Here is a 22,472-nt window from a genome sequence, read left to right on the forward strand (position 1 = left end):
ATCATAAGGTTTCATGGCTCAAGTCATCTGTTTTTATTGGATACTTTGTTATTTCCACTTCACATGTTATCTATCCCCTTTCCCGTTTTCCCGACCATAAACCCCCTATCCCGTCCCCCCTCCCCCTTCTTCTCTGAGGGTGTTCCCCCTCCCCAATAAAAGTGAACTTTATTCTTTCTTACTGCCATGTAAAACTCAGTGACGATGTTTCAGGACTGTGAAGCAATTCATACTTTCTTAATCAGTCAGAATCTTCAAGAGGTAAATAATAGTGGAGACCGTTTAACAAAAGGAGTATTTACAGAGGTGTAGGATAGTTAAAGGTACCAGTGGAAAAGGAGAACAATGGCCAGTTCCATCATCCAACCGTGTCACCATCTTTTATATGTAGGGACAGAATATGGCTTTCTCTAACCATCAACTAATGGGCAACGGTAGGAGAGGGTCTGGCCTAGAAGAAATTGTGACTCTACCAAGAAAAACACAGTCTCTGGCAGAACAGAGCCTAGAGGCTATTGATACACGTTCTAACTTCGTGCTTCTGTATACACAGACCTCTGTTGGTTGCTGCTGCTCTCTATTTAGCACAGAGAGTCAGAGAAGGTAGCTGCTGCAGTCTATCAACTCTGGCATTTGAGGCCTGCACACACTCTGCACACACTCTATAACCCATAAAACCCTCCCCTGTTTTTGGCATGGTCTTGTATATCCCAGGCTGGCCTCACCTACCCTGTATAGCTGGGGGTAACCTTCAATTTCCGATCCTCATGACTATATTTCCCAAACACCATTATTACAGGGTTCTGCCACTACAGCTGGATTATGTTTTCCTGGAGGGTGGGTGTCAAACCTAGAGTTTCATGCATACTAGAGAAGTAGTCCACCAATTCACTCATACCTCCAGCTCCTGGAATAGAATTTAGAACGAATCCTGAAATCCTAGGAGGTCTTGGAATTCTTTGTTTCAGCACAGAAGGTAACGTACTCTGAACTGCTGTGCCTGACCCTTGGCTTGTTTGTTACAAGCATGTCAGTGTTCATGATCTTTAGGAAACTGACTGTTCACTATATATTAGTTAAGTGTACTAAAACATGTTATTTATTCTTTTTTTCCTTTTTTTTTTTATTTTTGGAGCTGGGGACCGAACCCAGAGCCTTGCGCTTGCTAGGCAAGCACTCTACCACTGAGTTAAATCCCCAACCCCATTATTTATTCTTTTATAACCTTACATTTTGAGCCACTATACTATGGACAGTAATCTGTGTACTGTGGGGTTATATTTTAAAAGAATTAGATGCTTTAGCCTGGATTAACAACAAATTTAATTTCACCTTTCTTTAGAGTCAATTGGGTATATATTAAAAAGTAATATAACTGTGTCATACAGGAGTTCCATTTTTAAGTTTTGGAGTAAGTGCTACACTGATTTCCATAGTGATAGGGTAATTTGCATCCCCATTAGAAGGGTACGTGAATTCCAAACCAGGATTTTTTGACTTTTACTTCCCTAATGATAATCATTCTGACACACATGAGATTAAATCTCAGTGTGATTTCGATGTTATTGCTGTGAAAGCTCTGCATGTTCACACGTACACACACACGTATGTGTGTGCATACATGTGTGTGTCATCTGTACTTAATCTTTTGAGAACTGTTTGTTCGTTTCATCATTTCATTTATTGCTTAGATTAAAATCCACCTAGATATCCACCAAGAAGTGAATTAGACAGACAACTTCGGGGCAAGCAACAGCTAACGGGCACTGGGCAACTCTGTGCCTCCCAGAGGAAAATCAACTAAACATGGGCAAAGGAGATCCTAAGAAGCCGAGAGGCAAAATGTCCTCATATGCATTCTTTGTGCAAACCTGCGGGGAGGAGCACAAGAAGAAGCACCCAGATGCTTCTGTCAACTTCTCAGAGTTCTCCAAGAAGTGCTCAGAGAGGTGGAAGACCATGTCTGTTAAAGAAAAGGGGAAATTTGAAGACATGGCAAAGGCTGACAAAGCTTGTTATGAAAGAGAAATGAAAACCTACATCCCCCCCAAAGGGGAGACCAAAGAAAAGTTCAAGGACCCCAATGCCCCCAAGAGGCCTCCTTCGGCCTCTTCTTGTTCTGTTCTGAGTATCCCCCCAAAATCAAAGGCGAGCATCTTAGCTTATCCATTGGTGATGTCGCAAAGAAACGAGGAGAGATGTGGAACAGCACTGCCGCGGACGACAAGCAGCCCTGTGAGAAGATGGCCGCCAAGCTGAAGGAGAAGTGTGAGAAGGATATCGCTGCCTACAGAGCTAAAGGAAAACCCGATGCAGTGAGAAAGGGAGTGGCCAAGGCTGAAAAGAAAAGAAAATGATGGAAAATGAGGAGGAGAATAAAGAGAATGAAGAAAACAAAAAAGAAGATGATGATGAATAAGTTGGTTCTAGCGCAGTTTTTTTTTTCTCGTCTATACAGCATCTAAACCCCTTGTACACAACTCATTCCTTTTAAAGAAATAAAACTGAAATGGAAGGCTGTGTAAGACTTGCTTTTAAACTGTCCAGTGTCTTTTTTGTATAGTTGACACACTACCAAATGTGTTTTAGCTGGCCCTGTTCTGGTGGTATCTTCAATAGCCACTAACCTTGCCTGGTACAGTCTGGCATTGTAAATTCGCCTGAAAATTAAAGCAGGTTCTTGTTGGAGCACAGTACAAATTAGTTATACATGGGAACAATAGACTGGCTTTTGTTTTTTCTTTCCCTTTGGTTTTATTTTTGTTTGGTTTTTTTTTTCCATCTTCAGTTGTCTCTGATGCAGCTTATAAAAAGACAATTGTTGTTCTGTTCACTGAATACCACTCTGTGATTGCAAAAAGAAAGAAATTCCGGCTGTTTTGTTGACATTCTGAATGCTTCTAAGTAAGTACAGTTTTTTTATTAAAAAGAGAAGTGGATTAATGAAAAATATGGTTTATACACTGCAGAGTGGTATTAATCCATGAAGAACAAAATCATGTCATTCGCAGGAAAATGGATGAAACTAGATCATCATTTTAAGTGAAATAAATCAAACTCAAAGACAAATGTCACATTTTCCTGTCACACATGAAATGTAGATTTAAAATATGTATTAAGGTTGTGAGATGCTTCAGCAGGTGAATTCTGACTGTGCAAGCCTGACAGCGTGAGCTTCATCCCTGGAACTCACTCAAATTGGAGAGAATGACTCCACAAAGTTGTACTCTGACATTTTCAAATACACCGTGGTCGGCACGCCTTTGCACATACATCACACCCACACGTTCACATTATATACATCCATATATACTTCACACACATTACACATACACATACACATCACGCAGACATATATCACATGTGCAGCACACATATCACACACATACATGTCACACACATCACACACACATTATATGCAAACAAATCACATTCATGTCTCACAGACATCACACAGACATGATGAACACACATTATATACATAAACATCACACACATACATCACACAGACATATATCATGTACATCACACATATCACACATATACATGTCATATATACATCACACACATCACACATATCATGTATATAAACATCACACACATAGCACACAGACACACACACATTATACACATAAGCATTACACACACATGCATCACTCAGACATATATCACATGTACATCACACATAACACACAAAAACATATCACACATCAAACACACATCTCATGCATATATATTCACATCACAAGCACACAACATGCAAATAAAATAATGTCAATAAAATTATATATCAGTGTGTTTGTTTATGTGTGTGTGTGTGTACATATAAAAGAAAAAAAGACCAGTAAAAATGTGGAAGGGTAGACAAGAGATTGTAATAGGGTTAATATAAGTAAAATATACCCCATATGTGTATTGAAATGCTTTAATGGAACCATCAGTGAGTGCTAACGAAAGGAGTAAGGTAACTGAAAATCTCACCGAAAGCCCAAATGATTACAGAAGATACTTTTCTGTTCCCGAAATAATAAGTATTAGGCCAATGTGAAGTAAGCCACCAATTTTATAAAATTGCTTCTCTCTCTTTTGTGGGAAAGTTTAGTAACTCGTTGCTTATGAAGTATACTTTCCCCCCTCAAAGAGTTCTCTGTCCTGGGATGAAAATAAGGCAGTCTCCCAAAGCCATGTCTGGAGACATACACATAGATTCGAGACAGTACAGTTTCCAGAAGTCCAAAGAAGTTTTCACTGAAATGATCTGCTTTCTTTGTAACACAACATAACCAACTTCTTTTCAACATACACGATTATTTCCCAAGCCTGGAAAACACTCTTAGATAATTGAATGACACAAGTTAAACTGGTGCGTAGACAAACACAATCTTTTAATGAAAGCCTTCAACGTGAAATTGAGCCAAGGCACGGTGTCTGTGAATGGACACGTATTAAGTGGAGCCAACACAGATTTGCCTTAATAGACACTGATACTGGGGCAGATACGGGCATAATCAAATCCAGAAGCCTCTTGGATTTTTCATCTCAGTGTATGCACCCTAATTAAAGCCATATAGATGGAACTCCAGTTTTACATAACCGACATCTGCGCACCACTGAGTAAACCTGTACTCCTTTAACCAAATTAGAGAAGCTAACCGTAATGGTTATACTTATTGGGCGGGGTAAGAAATAATTTACTTAAACCAATATTAGAATCGAAACCAACGTATCTGTATTTCAACCGCAAACATCCTCCCAGAGCATGTCGTTGTTGAATAAATAGATACATATTCATCGACAGCATTTCATATTCATGAAAAACCAATGGATTGACCACATTCAGCAACTACTCTACTTCCTGTTTCTTCCCCTTCTGTTTCTAAGCATGACATTTATAAGAAGACATCAGTGAGGACTGGGTAACTAAGGGTGGTCCAGAGACTCCTGTCTGTTGGGGGAAGGCTGGGACTTGGTGGCCACAGAGTGTGATGCAGATTTGCAAACAATTTGCATGTTTGGGGATAAATCACTCACATGAGTTTCGTCTTTTCTCATTTGTACAAATGGAGATAATACTTTCTCAGTACACAGGGCTTCTTAAAGAATAAGAGGACATAAGCCAACATACTTGGAAGAGTTCTTTTCATCCTTATGTGAGCATGATTGTTGCCAGAAAAATCCCATGACTTCAATACAATAAATACTTCAATACAATACAATACAATGAGACAATAAATGGCTGTCAGGAGCCCAATTTACTCATAATTTAGAAACAGTCATACCTAATTCCATCGTCGGGTATTTTTCTTTTTCTGTGGCAGTTTAAGACTGGAATATTCTGGGTGGCCATTGATTATATTGGATTTACTGCATAGTAAGCCTCACAGCACATTTCTTTGGCCTTTTCTGCAGACAAGTGTTGCACGGCCAAGACAGAAGAGCAGCAGGTGTTGGCCATGTGTTTTCTGTCACTCTTCACGGACCCTAAATTGGTAAGAAAATGTAGCAGGGTATGTTTCCCTGAGTAAGAAAATAAAGAGCATATAGTTTAGAAAGTCCTGAATAAACAATGGGAATATTCTAAAGGAAACCAAAGTGGCTGAGGCCATTTGGAACAACATCTTAGAAAGAAAAAGTAAGAAGGAAAGAAAGAAAGAAAGAAAGAAAGAAAGAAAGAAAGAAAGAAAGAAAGAGAGAGAGAGAAAGAGAGAGAGAGAAAGAAAGAAAGAAAGAAAGAAAGAAAGAAAGAGAGAGAAAGAGAAAGAAGAGAGACAGAGAAAGAGACAGAGAGAGAAGAGAAGAGAAGAGAAGGAAGGAAGGAAGGAAGGAAGGAAGGAAGGAAAAAAATGGTTACTAAATGGCCCAGCTCTTCATAGATGACCAATATCTACAGATGTCAAACTGATTATGATAAAAAATTTTAGTCTCTGCACTTTAGTGACATTGTTATTTGCAAAATAAGTGAAATGAACACTCAGTACACCTTAAATATCTAGTGTTTTACACACACACACACACACACACACACACACACACACCCTCTTCTTTTCTTGTTCCCTAATATTGCACTAAAAATCTGGGTGTGGTGACATATGCTTTTAATCCTGCAACTTGGGAAGCTGGCATTATAGGATTTGCAAACTGATACTGGGCTGGGCTACACTGTGAACTTTGTCTCAAAAAATACAACCACAAATGTACTAACAATGGCTCGTGGGTCAGGGATGTATGTCAATGGTAGAGTACTTACCTAACGTGTGCAATCTCCTGTTTGATCCTCAGCTCAGCGAAATAATCAAACATAAAACACCACAGCCAACAAAAGCAATAGACTTAAAACAGGAAAAAGCCCTTGCTCATCTATGCTAGAATTCTGCCCAGTCTTTGGTGCCAATTAGAAATCTGGTGTGTATCCCAAGGCCTGTCAAAGGGCATGTGCTACCATGGGGATGGCTCTTGTGGTTCCCCAGGTCGTTATGGGGACAGAGCATGCATACACCATGTATTGGATTTTTAAGTAACACTGATATCACCACCAGAATCTTGGAATTAGCTTAATCTTTGAATGTCAAATAATCCAACACATGAGTTTTTCTAAACTGGAAAACAAAAATGTAAAGAAAACAAAAATATGTATAAACTTAACAAAATGCAATTTCATAATTTCAATTTGTATTGTGATTCATCCAGCTGTATGAAGAATGAACTCTTGTTGCTGCTGCTGCTGTTGTTGTTGTTGTTTAAAGGAAACATCCAAGAAAACAGCAAAATTGCAGTATCTGTTATCCACTCCTTTCAGCTTTCAGCACAGTGACTTAGTTCTGGCTGGGTGGGTGACTGATTTAGGTTCAGTTATATGAGCTGTTCTGCAGACAAGGCTTGGTCTTCAGTCAGTCCAGTGGGGGGCAGTGGAATAGGCCACACACTTCCGATCCTCAAACAGTTGGTCAGGACTTTTGCCCAGAAGTTTAGCGTTCTCGGCGGAAGCTGGGATGATCTGTGAGACACATAAGACTAGGGTAGAATGATAGTGCTGTGACTGCTATAACCTGATGAAGAAACTTGAAGTTATATTTCAAAACTCTGGTGAGTTTAGTGTGCCAGTGCAATTATTATAATTGATTTAGAAAGGTTATGCAAATTGGTGTGTGTGTGTATGCATGTACATGGTTATATTTTAATGGATTTAAATATATGTGTGTGTATATATATATATAATTCCTAATGTTTTTATACTGTCAACAGTTTAATAAATGCTTATTTAACTTATTTTTATTTCTTGATTTCATTCACTAGAAAGTGATTCAACTTCAGTAAGTTTATACAGTTCCTGTTGTGTTGATATCCAGTTTTTATCCATGGTGGTCAGATATGAAGCAACCTACGATTGCCATTTTCTCATATCTTTTTGACATTGTAGCAGAAAGATGAACTCTGTTTTCTCATCCAATCTATTATTTTTTTATTGGAGAACCGAGACCACTAAAATCAAGAGCTTTAATGAAACACGTTTACTGATTTCTCTAATTTTGTTGTTGTAATACACACACACACACACACACAGAGGGGGGGAGGGAGAAGGGGAGGGAGGGAGAGAGAGAGAGAGAGAGAGAGAGAGAGAGAGAGAGAGAGAAAGAGAGAGATTGATTGATTTACTACACTAAAAAACATCCTAACGTTCCACAACCTACACAAGTGGCAGGACCGATGGGGGCCAATTATTCAAATACACAATAATTTGGGGAAATGTTTTTATTTAAACCACCACAATACTCATGGTCTTTCCCTATATCCCTATAATGGAAGGATCATCAATAGGCTTGGGTTCCAGTGTACATACTCTGAGTGGGAAAGCTGTGAACCCCTTGATTGGGTAGTCAGTTGTATGTTAGCATTTATTTAATTATTTATACACTCCAGATTTTATTCCCCTCCCAGTGCACCCTCTGACTGTTCCACATCCATACCTCCTTCCCAACGCCCCCCCTCTCCATGAGGATGTCCCCACTCCACCAACCCCACCAGACCTCTAAACTCACTGGGGGCCTCCAGTCTCTTGAGGATAAGGTGCATCTTCTGTGACTGAACCCAGACCCGGGGATCCTCTGCTGTATATGTGTTGGGGCCTCATCTCAGCTGGTGTATGCTGCCTGGTTGGTGATACAGTATCTAAGAGATTTCAGGGGGTCTAGGTTAATTGAGACTGCTGCTTCTCCAGCGGGGTCCTCCTCCTCAGCTTCCCCCAGCTTTTCCCTAATTCAACCACAGGGGTCAGTAGCTTATGTTCTTTGGTTTGGTGCACATATCTGCATCTGACTATTTCAGCTGCTTGTTGGGTCTTTTGGAAGACAGTCATGATGGGTCCCTTTCTGTGAGTGACCCATAGCTTTAGTAATGGTGTCAGGTCTTGGGGACTCCCCTTCTGCTGGATCCCCTTTTGGGCCTGTTGCTGGATCTTCTTTTTCTCCGGCTCTTCTCTATTTCCATCCATGTAGTTTTCCCAGGTCTCTCATACATTCTGGAGGATCTTCCCGACCTCCTTCCTCCCGAGGTCACCTGTTCATTATTTCTGCTGGCCCTCAGGGATTCAGTCCTTTTTCTCCACCCAATACCAGATCACGTTCCCTTCTCCCTTCACCCAACCATCTTTTACTCTCAGGGCCCTCCCTCCCATTCTCCCTCCCTCCCTTCTTGTGGTTACTTTGTCCACCCTCCCAAGTGGGACTTGGACGTCCCACTTGGGCCCTTCAGCTTGTTGAACTTTTTGAGTTCTGCGAACTGTGTCTTGGGTATTCTGTACTTAAATTTTTGTTTGTTTGTTTGTTTGTTTTGGCTAATATCTATTTATTAGTGAGAGCATACTGTGCAGGTCCTTTTGGGTCTGAGTTACCTCACAGGATGATATTTTATAGTTCCATCAATTTGCCTGCAGAAATCAGGATGTCCTTGTTCTTAATAGCTGAGTAGTATTCCATTGTAAGTGAACCACATTTTCTGTATCCACTCTTCTGTCACGGGATATCTGGGTTGTTTCCACTTTCTGGCTATCACAAATAGCCTTCATTTGTTCTTAGTCAATCATGCTTCTGAGAGTCTCAGAGGCTTTGAGGTTTTTGAGGTCTATGGAATCAATGAGATGGTGTTTCACAAAATTATGTAAGGAGCTCTCAGGCATTGGAGTCTGATGTTTTTATTAAAGTCATAAAAAAATTCACTACAAGACTTTGAAGCATATATATTAAAAATGAAGTCACTATGCCTAGTGAGAATTATATAGGAATAAGAACATATAATGCACAGTATTAGATGTTGAAAGATTAACCCAATCCCGGTGATTTTAGGTTACCCAGAAAGCTTTGGTTTATACTGGTCTGCTATCTCCTTCAAGTTTTTGAAGGACATCTTAGTTCTTACAGCTTCTGGCTATTATAAGTGAGGCTGCTATGAACATAGTAGAGCATGTTTCCTTGTTATTTATATGTTGGAGCATATTTTGCGTATATTCTCAGGAGTGGTATAGCTGGGTCCTCAGGTAGTGTTATGTCCAATTTCCTGAGGAACTGCCAGACTGATTTCCAGAGTAGTTGTACCAGCTTGCAATCCCACAAAAAATGAAGGAGTGTTCCTCTTTCTCAAGCATCTGCTGTCACCTGAATCTTAGCCACTCTGACTGGTGTGAGGTGGAATCTCAAGGTTGTTGAACATTTTTTTTAAGTGCTTCTTGGCCATTTGATATTCCCCAGTCGAGAACTCTTTGTTTAGCTCTGTACCCAATTTTTAATAGGGTTATTTGATTCTCTGGAGTCTAACTTCTTGAATTCTTTGTATATATTAGATATTAGCCCTTTATCAAATGTAGTATTGGTAAAAACCTTTTCCCAATCTGTTGTTAGCCATTTTGTCCTATTGACAGTGTCCTTTGCCTTACAGAACCTTTGCAATTTTATGAGATCTCATTTGTTCATTCTTGACTTTAAAGCATAAGCCAAGGGTATTCTATTCAGGAAAATTTCACCTGTGCCTATGTGTTTGGAATGAATACAGAAATTGTGGACGTTTATACAATGGAGTACTACTCAGCTACTAAAAACAATGAATTCATGAAATCCTTAGGCAAATGTATGGAACTAGAAAATATCATCCTGAGTGAGGTAACCCAGTCACAAAAAAACACACATGGTATGCTTTCATGGATAAGTGGATATTAGCCCAAACCCTCAGAATACCCAAGATACAATTCACAGACCATATGAAGCTAAACAAGAAGGCAGACCAAATTGTGGATGCTTCAGTCCTTCTTAGATGGGGAACAAAATACTCACAGGAAGAAATACAGGGACAAAGAGTGGATCAGAGAATGAAAGGCCATCCAGAGACTGCCCCACCTGGGAATCCATAGCCACCAAACCCAGACACTATTACTGATGCCAAGAAGTATTTGCTGACAGGAGCCTGATATGGATGTCTCCTGAGAGGCTCTGCCAGAGCTTTACTGATACAGATAAGGATGTTTACAGTCAACCATTGGACTGAGCATGGGGATCGCAATGGAGGATTTAGAGAAAGGAATGAAGGAGCTGAAGGGGTTTGCAACCCCATAGGAAGAACAACCATATCAACGAACCAGAACCCCCACAGCTCCCAGGGACTAAACCACCAACTAAAGAATACACATGGAGGGATCCATGGCTCCAGTCCCACATGTAGCAGAGGATGGGACTGTCTGTCATCAATATGAGAAGCCCTTGGTACTATGAAGGCTCATTTCCCCAGTGTTGGGGAATGCCAGTGTGGTGAGGTGTAAGTGGGCAGATGGGAGGGGGAGCATCCTCATAGAAGCAGGAGGAGGGGGAATGGGAGAGGGCCGAACTGAGAAAGGGGATATTTGAAATGTAAATACATAAAATACTCAATAAAAAAGCAAAAAAAGAATATATTTCTTTGGAATATAGCCAGATATATCTGGCAGAAATTAGTTGGATATTTGGATTTCATGAGTGTGAGGATATAGGCTAGTTGGTGTCTTCTCATCAAATACAAATGCTTTTGATATAGAATTTAAGTCTACCATTTGACTCTGTAATAAGCCATTTCCTTGTCCATAAAATGGTGGGAATCAGGTAGTTCATGGAGCACAGGAGGATCGTTGCCATAAGTTCTGTGCTCCACCAGAGTTTGAGGAGCTCAGAGAAGGTAAATGAGTCAAAGTTTCTCCTTGAGATAGTCGTCAATTCACTTGTAAGTAAGAAAAGCAACATTTCACAGTGACATTGTGATTCCAGTGCTCTACCAAGTGTGCTTGTAAGGACAAGCCCAAGAAAAGAAGGCTGAGAGTTGTCAGTGGGCCTAAGAAAGCCTGCATTTCAGAAGCTGGAGAGGTGTGGCTCAGCAGTTAAGAGTACTCGCTGCTCTTCCACGGGGCCTGAGTTCTTCACAGGACTCAAGTCACGTTGCTCAAACTGACTATAACTCCAGCTTCAGAACTCTGGCCTCTGAAGCAACCCATACTCAAATAAACACACACACACACACACACACACACACACACACACACACACACACTTTCAAATACTAAAAATAATTTTAAAGAAAAAGCCTACTTTTTAACAAGGTTTTAGAACGTGAGAAATAATAATGCAGACAAACTAAGGTCAACAAAGGAATAGAAAAATATGATAGTCAGAAACATACTAGCAAGCAAAAGCTAGACAGGAAGATCTTTGTCTGAGGATTGAAAGTGAATGGATATCATATATATATATATATATATATATATATATATATATATTTAGAGAGAGAGAGGAGAGAGACAGACAGAGACAGAGACAGACAGATACAGACAGAGACAGACAGAGTGTTAATGATTTAGGCAGTGCAATGACAAGAGCAGTGTTTATGGAGGTTAATCCACAAGCTGTCAGAGAGAGGCTAGAAAAGTGTACCAGCTGAGAAGAGGGCAGCCAAGAGCCCTACAGTCAACTACCTGCCCCAGGTTCACACATATGCTCACACACCTAACCTTACTCACAGTAAAGCAGCAGAATGCTCCACACATAGATTCCCCGATATGAACGCATACGCACTCTCCGAGCTTTGCTGAAGAATAATCGAGGACATCTGGATACCCTGATCCTGACTTCCTGTCTTGTTTCTGCTTTTCTCTCTGAGCTTTCCATATTGTAATTCTCACTGTTGCATTCTAGAATGCCCCTCAGGAAGACACTGCTGAGGATCCTGCTTTCAAATATGGAGGAAATACACCCCTTTTCTTTTTTTTTCCTTGCAACTACAACTTTTGACAGGAGGAGGTCATAAATACGGTTGTAACTTCACGGAACATCAAAGAATAACATGAGGAACAGAATCAGAGGAAGACAAGTTTGCAAAGACCAGGTTTCCAATACTACAGGAACTGAACTCTTGCTTCCAAACTAGAACCAGTTGTCAGTATCTTTGATGCCTGGTTGGTCAGCTCATTGTCCAAAACGTGCCTTCATATTGTAGTCACATCTTTTATTTCTCTAAAAACGACCTCTACAGATGGATAGAGGTCTATTTATTGATAGAGTTTTACCACATGCTTGAGGTATCTCACTTAGTCCTAGTACGCTGGCCTATGGGCAGCCATGCTTTTCCGTTATTGGTTTCCAGTTACAGGTTTATTAGTATAAGAAATGTCCCCAGATTTTTTGACTATGGTAAACACGATCATTAAGGATCCATAGGAAGCTGTGTCTTCAAGCACTTACATACAGAGAAATAAAGTTAAAGTCTGAAGTGTAACAAGTGCATAAATGTTATATCTGTATAAACCGCCTCTAGTTGCTTCATACATTGAAAATATAATAGGAGTTAGAGACCACCAGTGACCAACCAGCCCACGCTATGGTAGGTATGAGCAAGGCAAACTGAGCATTCTGAATACAATTTAGATGCCCCCATGGAGAAGTGTGGCGAGATAAGTAAACTACTATGAACTGAACTCAATATCATGAAAGACATGGTGGGGGAGAGATCAAACAAACCAACAAACAAAAGCTAGATACCACGCTAGCTAAAGAGAGCAAAATGAAATGTCCATTGTACAATTCAAATCTATACAGAATATAAATGCCTTAATGAATGAAATGGTGGAAATCAGAGTAACAGTAGATAGCAGTAGCAGAGACACGTCTCCTTTGCCAATCTATGATCTATCTATCCTCTACCTGTCTATTACCTATCATTTACCTACCATCTATATGTCTGTCTATCATTTATCTGTTAACTAGCTATATCTGTCATCTATCATCTACGTATCTACCTATCCTCTATCTATCATCTATCTACTTATCTTCTATCTACCTATCTTCTATCTATCTATCTATCTATCTATCTATCTATCTATCTATCTATCTATCTATCCACCCATCTATCTGCTTACCTACAAGCCATTTGTCTCTCAAGAGAGAATATCAATCAGTCTAGAAAGAGTCTCTTTAGGGAAAGAGACTCTCTATACTGTTTACTTCCACAATTCCAAGGCCCTTAGTAATTTGAGAAGTCTGAGACGGCTCGTATAGTCAATCCATGTGGCTCAGAGCTTCATATATTAAAGATACTTAATAAGTACTACCTAATTATTTAAAAATAAGAAAGAATTACAGAACATTCCTCAAGACTATCCCATATAGCTAATAATGACATACAATAAGTGCCTCCCAGGCATCACGGTATGTGTATATTCTGAATGAAAATGAAGAAAACCGGAAGCCCAATCTTTTATTTTCAATGTCTGTCTGCGGAATGTATGCACACAAAGCATATTTGGAAGGCCATAAAAGTTAGCACAGTCTTAAACAAGACTTAAACAATTCATGTGAAACATTTGAATCCTGTACAGTGTTGACATTATACATGCTTAGAAGGTGGTGAGGCCTATGGGTGTCCCAGCAATTTTGTAACCTGAAATCACATTTCGTTGATCAGTGGGTAGAAGAATTTCCTAGATGCTACCCATTGCATTGCAGCACGAGAGACAGCATCGAGTTCTCCCACTTGGCCTGTACTGTGAGAACAATGCTTTGGAGCTTTGAGTCAGTGTTCATTGGTGTCAATTCAGGAGATACGTTGAAGCCCCAGCAATCAGGTTCAGCATGTCTCGGATCAGAAGCAGCACTGAGGTGACAAATAGGAAGGGGGAGGGGAGGTGAAGGAGGTGTGGGAATAGGCAAAGTACAGTACTGACCGCCTGGTACTGACTGTCTGATGTCCTAACCAGCTTCTGTGATAAAACACTGTGATCAAAACCAATTCGCGGAGGGAAAGCTCTATTTATCCCACGCTTACGTCACGGTCACAGTTTATCATGGAGGGAAGTCAGAGCAGGAACTCAAGAAAGGATCTGGAATCGGGGACCAAAGCAAAGACCACGAAGGAGCTCCGCTTATCTTCTTGCCCACCCTGAACTGTTCCGCTTGCTTTCTCATACTGCCCAAACCACGTGGCCGGAAGTGACGCCATCCAAAGTACGCTTGGCTTGCTCTCCCAAATAAATCATTAATGAAGAAAATGTCCTGAAGGCTTGCCTCTAGGCAATGTGATGGAAGCAACTAATTAATTAAGGTTTACCTTTCCCAAATGATTCAAACTGTGTCAAGTTTACAAAATAAATAAATAGAAGGAGGAGGAGGAGTAATAGTAGTAGTAGTAGTAGTAGTAGTAGTAGTAGTAGTAGTAGTAGTAGTAGTAGTAAATTATATATCTGGAGAAGGAACATGGACAATCACCCACCATCTCTGGAAGTATTTATTATGTTCACCTAGAAAAAGGCTTAAAAAAAATCAAATAGCAAAGTTATTGAAAACTACCGTCCATATATATACAGCCACCAAAACTAGATAAGATTGATGAAGTTAAGAAGCATACTGACAGGAACCGGATGTAGATCTCTCCTGAGAGACACAGCCAGAGCATGTCCCATACAGAGGCGAACGCTAGCAGCAAACCACTGAACTGAGAACAGGATCCCCATTGGAGGAATTAGAGAAAGGATTGAAGGAGCTGAAGGGACTTGAGGCCCCATAAGAACAACAATGCCAAGCAACCAGAGCTTCCAGGGACTGAACCACTATCCAAAGACTATACATGGACAGAACCAGGGCTCCAGCTGCATATGTAGCAGAGGATGGCCTCGTTAGGCACCAATGGAAGGAGAAGCCCTTGGTCCTACCAAGGCTGGACCCCCAGTGCAGGGGAGTGTAGGGGGCGGGTGGGGTTGGTAAGGGGGAGTGGATGGGGAGGGGAACACCCTTATGGGGAAGGGGGAGGGGATAGGGGGCTTATGGAAGGGAAACCGGGAAACGGAATAACATTTGAAATGTAAATAAAGAAATATATCCAATAAAATAATAAAGAAAACTACTGTCCTTGACTATTTGCTAAATGTTTGGCTTTCTGATAGTATCTCCTTTCTCCATCTTCACTCTTGCTCTGTGGAGGGCACTTCCTGACAGAACTGGTTCCTTCGGCTTTACCTACAGTGGCTCTGTCGTCCCTCCAGTCAATGTTCCTTTTGCTATATTAAATTCCCTGTTGTTGGTTTGGTGTTTTTTCCTCAAGACCTCCTACATCGTAGACAAAGGACTTTGGTAATTTGGTTGGGATTCACCTTAAATCCTTCCACCCTTTTCTCATAGAGTTTTCTGCCAGGGACAGGTTGGAAGCGAGCCAAGTTTCTTGTGTTCCAGCGTTGCCCCACTGCCAAAGAAGCCTACTCAGAGTGAGCTCCCCTGCACGAAGCAGGCTGTCCCCTGTGGTGCGCTTACGGTTCCTCTTTATCTGGTGCTTTCCAGCTGTCACGGGTCCAGCCACTCTGAAGCAGACAGGTACATTTCTCCAAGGAACTCTTGACTGGAGGGAACAGGAGGCTCAGTAAGTGAGCCATTTGTTCCGCGTGTCTCTGCCAGGGACATCGACTGCCTGCTTCACTCAGCCTGCACCATTGCAAGGAATTCGCCATGTGAGGGGCAACGAGGCATGTTTTTGTTTGTGTTTTTGTTCTGTTTTGTTTAACCTACAGGTTTGGACTGCCTCTCCTCCTACCAGAGCGCTCGCATATAGTGAGCTCAGTCATTTAAATGCCTTTCTGGATCTCGCCACCTCTTAACTTATCCAATATTGGAGAAACATCTCACCTCTGTAGGATGCAGTTTCTCAGTGTGGTTAAATTTTCCGGGGTCACCTTCCAAGTGTTTTAGACGCAGGGACTGTGTTAATGGAGGCTAAAGTGCTCTGCAAACTGTGAAAAGCTATAGGTTCATGTTTTTAAAATGCAAATCGCTCCCTAGGTAAAAGAGACAAAGTGGCCTGTAGAATTAGACACCATATTCACATCACCTCACTTATCGGACCTCACAGGCTTCGATTGCAAAATGAGCATAATATCAAAATATCTTTGGCTTTTTCTTTATTACAAATATTCGACAATTTTGGGTTATTTTTCCAAAGGGAGGCCATGTTCATACATATTGTGGGACTCAGAATATTTTCTGATTTTCCTATCCCTTCACTTAACACTGACTTTTCTGAGGGGAAAAAATGTTCGTGTTTGTTAAATATCTGTTCTGTGTGAAACAAATAACATCGGAGTTAATAAGATACATTCAGAACCTTCAATTACACCTTAGGCCCATGGGGAGGAATGCTGTTGGAGTCTCCTTCACATATTACCCACCCTTGACTCAGGATGAGCCAACGTAGACACAGTTGATCTGTGACTTGGATGAACGCTCTGACGCCTCTCTGTGAATGCCAGACTCTCGGCAGATAGAGAACTCAGGGAGAAAGTGAGCAGAGGAAAACTGTGGGTGGCATGTAAATCGTTAGCTCTAATGCGATAGTGTAAGTTTCATTGTAGAGCTAACTTGTTTGTATGACTGCCCTGTTTGTAGGAATTATATGTGAGATGCGTATTTGCTTTTTATGAAATCCGTTAGCAGCTGGGAAAGCCACTGAAATGAAACAAAAAAAAGGAAAAAATAATTGAAAGTAAGAGGAAATTACCTGAACATACATTGCCAGTAAATTAAATTAATTGAAGGTAATTGATAGTGACTGGAATTAATAAAAGTAATAGAAACAAATTATACTTAATTGAAATTTATTGAAATTGAATTAAACTCAATAACTCAAAGTCTATTAAAGTTAATAGATTCTAATTGATATTAATTAGAGACAATGCTTAGCAATAACAGACCCTTCTTAAAGGCCCCCCCACCGCATTTGTAACCATATGATTGTCTTTAACGTGAAAAAAATTAAATTCCACAAGGTGGGGGGAGAGAGGTTCATAGGGAAGAAAAAAAAACACTGCTTTGGAATTTTAGATTTCTCTGTGGAATAGCTGAATTAGAAAAATTTGATTCTGACAACGGATCTTCCCCTAAAGACTTAGCAAGATAAAAATGGGTTTGGTACCTTCGAGGAGACTTTTATTAGCATTTAATGAGAACATTTTACCTCTTAAAACATTAGGCGTGACTTGGTAAATACTCTGAGAACACACGCTGCATGCAGTATCTGCCGCCTTTTATAGCTACATTAGCCAATTCTTTTACTGTTTGTCTCACCGGCCTACGAAGCATCAAGAGTAAGGATTCCTGGGAAGAAGCTGTGTCTGCAAATGCTGGTGAACTGGTCATAACTGCAGTGATTTAGAGAGGCCGGAGAGTTGCGAGTCTACAGCCAAATTGTCTTTGGGCGTCTAAATAGCCACCCTAACAGTTGTGTAGTGCCCATCCCTGTCCGTGACCTGACGTCGTTTCTATTAAGTAGATCTGTGGAATCTATTAACAAATGCCTAGTTTCTACAAAGCAAACGGCAAACAATGCTATTATAGCATAGAAGTCCCGTAGAAGAGAACTGGAAGATTTGAATTCTCCTCCTTTGTTTTTTTCCTCCTTGGCCTTGAAGCTTTGGCAGGGGGAGGGGGGCACATGCCTGTTTTCATGATGTGGAAGACAGAATTCTTCTGTCCCATCCTTCTACTTCAGCAACACGCAAGGTTCATCTATAGACACTCCTGCCTTTCTCACACTCACTAATGTTGCTGCTTACAGAGTGGGTCTGATTTGTGAGGAACAGCAATTTTCTCCCAAAAGAACTCCGGTAAATCCACCCCATGGGGAAAATGTACTAAGTAGTTGTGTTGCCTACTGTAGGTGAGATTTGCTAAGCTGCCTGAGAATAAATTTCATGTTGTTTGGCTTACATTAGGAGAAGTCACTATTCAGTATACAGTGAAATTCTCATGAACTAGTATACTAGTCAAGGTTCTCTAGAATAACAGAACTTATAGAATAACACACACACACACACACACACACACACACACACATACACACACACAGCTAACCCAACAGTAGCTGCCTGTGAATGGAAGGTTCGAGGATCCAGTAATTGCCTACTCCACAAGGCTGGATGTCTCAGGTGGTCTTCAGAATATGCCGGAATCCAGAAGTAAGCTCTAACACCATTAGAGGAATGGGCTTGCAAAGACAGAGGCAAGAACAAGCAGGGGACAAGCGAAGGCTTCCTTCTTCTGTGCCTCTCTATAAAAGCAGCTACCAGATGAAATGATCCAGACTACAGTTGGGTCTTCCCACCTTGAAGAGCCAGATTAGAAGTGGGTCTTTGCACTTCAAATGATTTAATTAAAACGAAGTCCCTCACAGGAGTGCACAGTCATGTGAGTTTTAGTTAATTCTAGACATAGTCACATTGACAACCAAGGAGTCATCAGACCTAATTTAACTCAACTTACTGAAGTGGAGTTAAGTGTACCTTTTGCTTCCTTTGAGAACCACCTGTCTTAAGGCATCAGAAGTTGATTCGTTTATTGCTGAGTAATGATAAAGCAAAGTGCAAAGTGCATGGAAACCACGCCCTAAGTGAAGGAAGCTGCTAAGGACCATCCCTTCTTGCCTTCCCCCTCAAGCCTGCAACCACTGGGCCCGTTCTCTGTCTGCCTTTGCTGTAAAAAGTATGTCAGGCCTGATAAGATGGTTCAGTGAGCCACGATTCCTCTGTCTTTGCGACAACAGCACTTCTTGCTATGTGCATTTTAACCCCAGATTCCACAAGGTGGCAGAGAGAACTGAATCCTAAGAGCCATGAAGCCATGTCGTACCTGGGCCTACACACACACACACACACACACACACACACACACACACACACACACACACACACCATTACTTAAGAACTTTAAGAATTACTTGTAAATATTCGCTTTGCTCGAAAGTACAAAAAGCCCACCAGTGTTTGAATAACTTTTCTTTCCCCCAGAACTAAATGCACATCTGGGTGATGAGAAGCTTAACCATGACAAATGAATGGGTCAGAATCCCTACAATGTGGACAACATCTAACAGAGACTTGACTGGGTGCATTGCCTTCCCTGGCTAGGGTATTCATTCTTGCCTGAAGACTTGTCCAATGGTGGCTATTTGACATCCAGTCACCATTTTTTTTATGGAAAAGTAAGCGAACACTACTTATACGATGGGAACAGCAACAAATACATACTTTCAATGGCTAATTTTTATTATTATTCTCCAAATCATTAATATTCAAAATCTCCAAACCCTCCAGGGGAATATGCATATCTTTCAAAGATTTATTTACCTAGTTTTAAGTACGTGCATGGGCCTGCATGAGCTTATGTGGACTACACACCAGCAGATACCCTTGGAAGTCAGAAGAGAATGAGAGATTTCCTGGAACCACAGTTAAAGGTGACTGCGAGCTGCCTAATGTAGGTACTAGGAGCCAAACCATAGTGTATGGGGAAAGAATCTTGTCAGTAACAAGTTAAAGCTTCAAGGCAGATAAGTCATTAAACCGGTGTAACTGTGGGGGAAAATGTAGGTACTAGGAGCCAAACCATAGTGTATGGGGAAAGAATCTTGTCAGTAACAAGTTAAAGCTTCAAGGCAGATAAGTCATTAAACCGGTGTAACTGTGGGGGAAAAAACCCAAATATCCGTTAATCAGAATCATCACTCTAGCCCCATAACTGAATGTTTACACTTTAAAATAAATAATTCCTTAAAACTGTAGGTACAAAATTCTAACAGATTCTGTCTTGCTTGAAGTTCATACAGCTGTCCACAAGATATATTTTGACCTTCAATTTTACAATGAAAACATTAAAACTCCAACAGCCATATCCAGAAGTCTCCATGTACTTATGTTAAGGTAAAAAAAAAATAGATTCCCCAAACCAAATAGGATTTAATGAACAAAGCATCCCCAACTGGCAATAAATGTACTGTCATATTCAAATGTTCCAAAAAGATGTGAATTTTTATTGGTACTGGTCCTGTGTATGTCTTAGTCTAAGAGAGAAGGCCAGAAAGCAAAGTGGGAAAACCCTGGAGGAGGAGACAGGAGCAGAGTCCCCCCTGGAGGAGGAGACAGGAGCAGAGTCGCCCTTCTCTGTGTCTATTTGCTTGCTCTCTCAACAGATTGGAACTGGCTCCTTACAGTCATCAGGGGAATCTCCCACATTCAACCTTGCAGTTCAAGTGTTCGTCTTCATGAAACGACCTCATAGACACATCCAGAAAAATGTCCTAAGAGCCACTTGGTTATCCCTGAGTTCACTCAAATGGACACATGAGGTTAATCATCCCATACTACACACGTATTTATAAGTTCTCGTTGGCTACTTCATACATGATTATGACAAGAGCCATACCAAATAAGCTACCAGTGAAATTTGAACTGTTTCCTCTGCCGACAAAGTACAGATATATGTGGTTTGAGTATGGCTCCCATTTTCACAGACAAAAATTCAAAGTTCCGTTTCTGTTTGTGAATACTGTAGCACTGGGCATATAAATTAGCACTTCCTGCCTCAAGATCTTTGTATTTGAAATGAGAATAGTAACACTTATTCTTAAATACATTGTAGCAATTGAATTAATTTATACACGTAAAGAACCTAGCAGGGAGTAAATTAAACAATCTAACGTAAGTAGTAGATGCCTGCCATCTTATTAGCACCTAGGTCAGAACATTGTAACACCAAAAATGAGATTTTCTACTGAGCAAAACCCCTGAGTCACAGCAATGCATGTGTCCGTCGGTACTTGTGTTGACTTTCTTTTACTACTAAGTTTGTGCTTGCACCAGATAAATCTGATTTTGAGGAATAGTACTTAACATTAAATCTAGGTAGTCTGTGTCAGAATGACACCAAATCAGCTAAATGCAGCTCTGTTGGGGTTTTGTATGATTATAGACAATGGAAGTTTGTCACTGAGCCCAATGACGTTGTACAAAAATGTGCGTCTTCTTGCTAAGTGCTGAGGGTCCTGGGAAATGTCCCCAGTGTAAACTCAGAACTCAGACAAGCTCTGGTTCAACCCAGATACTTTTCTCTGTTCCTATATATGGGATTGTTTGTGCAGACATAAATAGGCGAATTTTCTCATTTTTTTTTTTTGGTTCTTTTTTTCGGAGCTGGGGACCGAACCCAGGGCCTTGCGCTTCCTAGGTAAGCGCTCTACCACTGAGCTAAATCCCCAGCCCGAATTTTCTCATTTTTATTTAAATATTTTTATCTTAAAAGCTTGTCTTTGGAGGCTGGAGAGATGACTTATCTCTCCACACGGCTTAGCAGTTAAGGGTGCTGCTGCTCTTGCAGAAGAACCAGGTTCTGTTCCCAACACCCGTATATCGACGCACACCCACCTATACCTCCAGTTCCAGGTTCAGTGCCCTTGGACCTCTGTGGGCTTTTGCACACACATGATGCACATATGCACACTCAGGCATACGCATGAAATGGAATAAATATACATGTCTTTAAATTTTAGGGAAAGAACTTGTCTTTTGCTAACTGAACTGATTTTCGAGATAAGAATTTTAAAGTTGATTCCAACAACTTTCCTTTGACCTTGTTTTCCCAACCTTCGAAAGCTAAAGATGTTCTTGGAGAAACCCCTGTAGAGTGCGGATAGGAAGTTTAATTTTCTGTTCTTTGTAGATCGAAAAGAAATCCTTGAATTGGTTTGGTTAGGAAAGATACAGCCAAATCTGTAGCTTATAACCAGGACCTAGTTAACAACTTCCTTCCTCCTTCCCTTCCTTCCTTCCTCCTTTCCTTCCTTCCTTCCTTCCTTTTTGTCCCTTTCTGTGAACACTCAGGCACAGCACCCTCTGGAAAGGAAAGTTTGCAGGACTAGGCTCTCTTCCTCTACTGAAACGCACTATATTGTCAGGATCGCTGCTTTACTGACTGAACCACCTCAGTGGTCTCCTCTACTACTTCTCTGCAAACAAGAAAATCCAATTTAAATGCAAGGGGAGTATGGCTTCCTCTGATTTAAGGGGATAATGCGCCAGCATATTTCCCCTTTTGATTGTTACGCTATGAGGCAACACCTGGCTTCACGACCTTGAGGATCTATCTCTTCAGAGGTAGCCC

General features: G+C 40.8%; 1 pseudogene; it reads left to right on the forward strand.

Annotated features, from left to right (window-relative positions):
- Positions 1 to 400: 400 nt before the first annotated feature.
- Hmgb1-ps30 (high-mobility group box 1, pseudogene 30) lies at positions 401 to 2,357 on the forward strand (annotated as a pseudogene).
- Positions 2,358 to 22,472: the final 20,115 nt, after the last annotated feature.

Source organism: Rattus norvegicus, chromosome 18 (genome assembly GCF_036323735.1).
Source record: "Rattus norvegicus strain BN/NHsdMcwi chromosome 18, GRCr8, whole genome shotgun sequence".
NCBI classification, from domain to species: domain Eukaryota; kingdom Metazoa; phylum Chordata; class Mammalia; order Rodentia; family Muridae; genus Rattus; species Rattus norvegicus.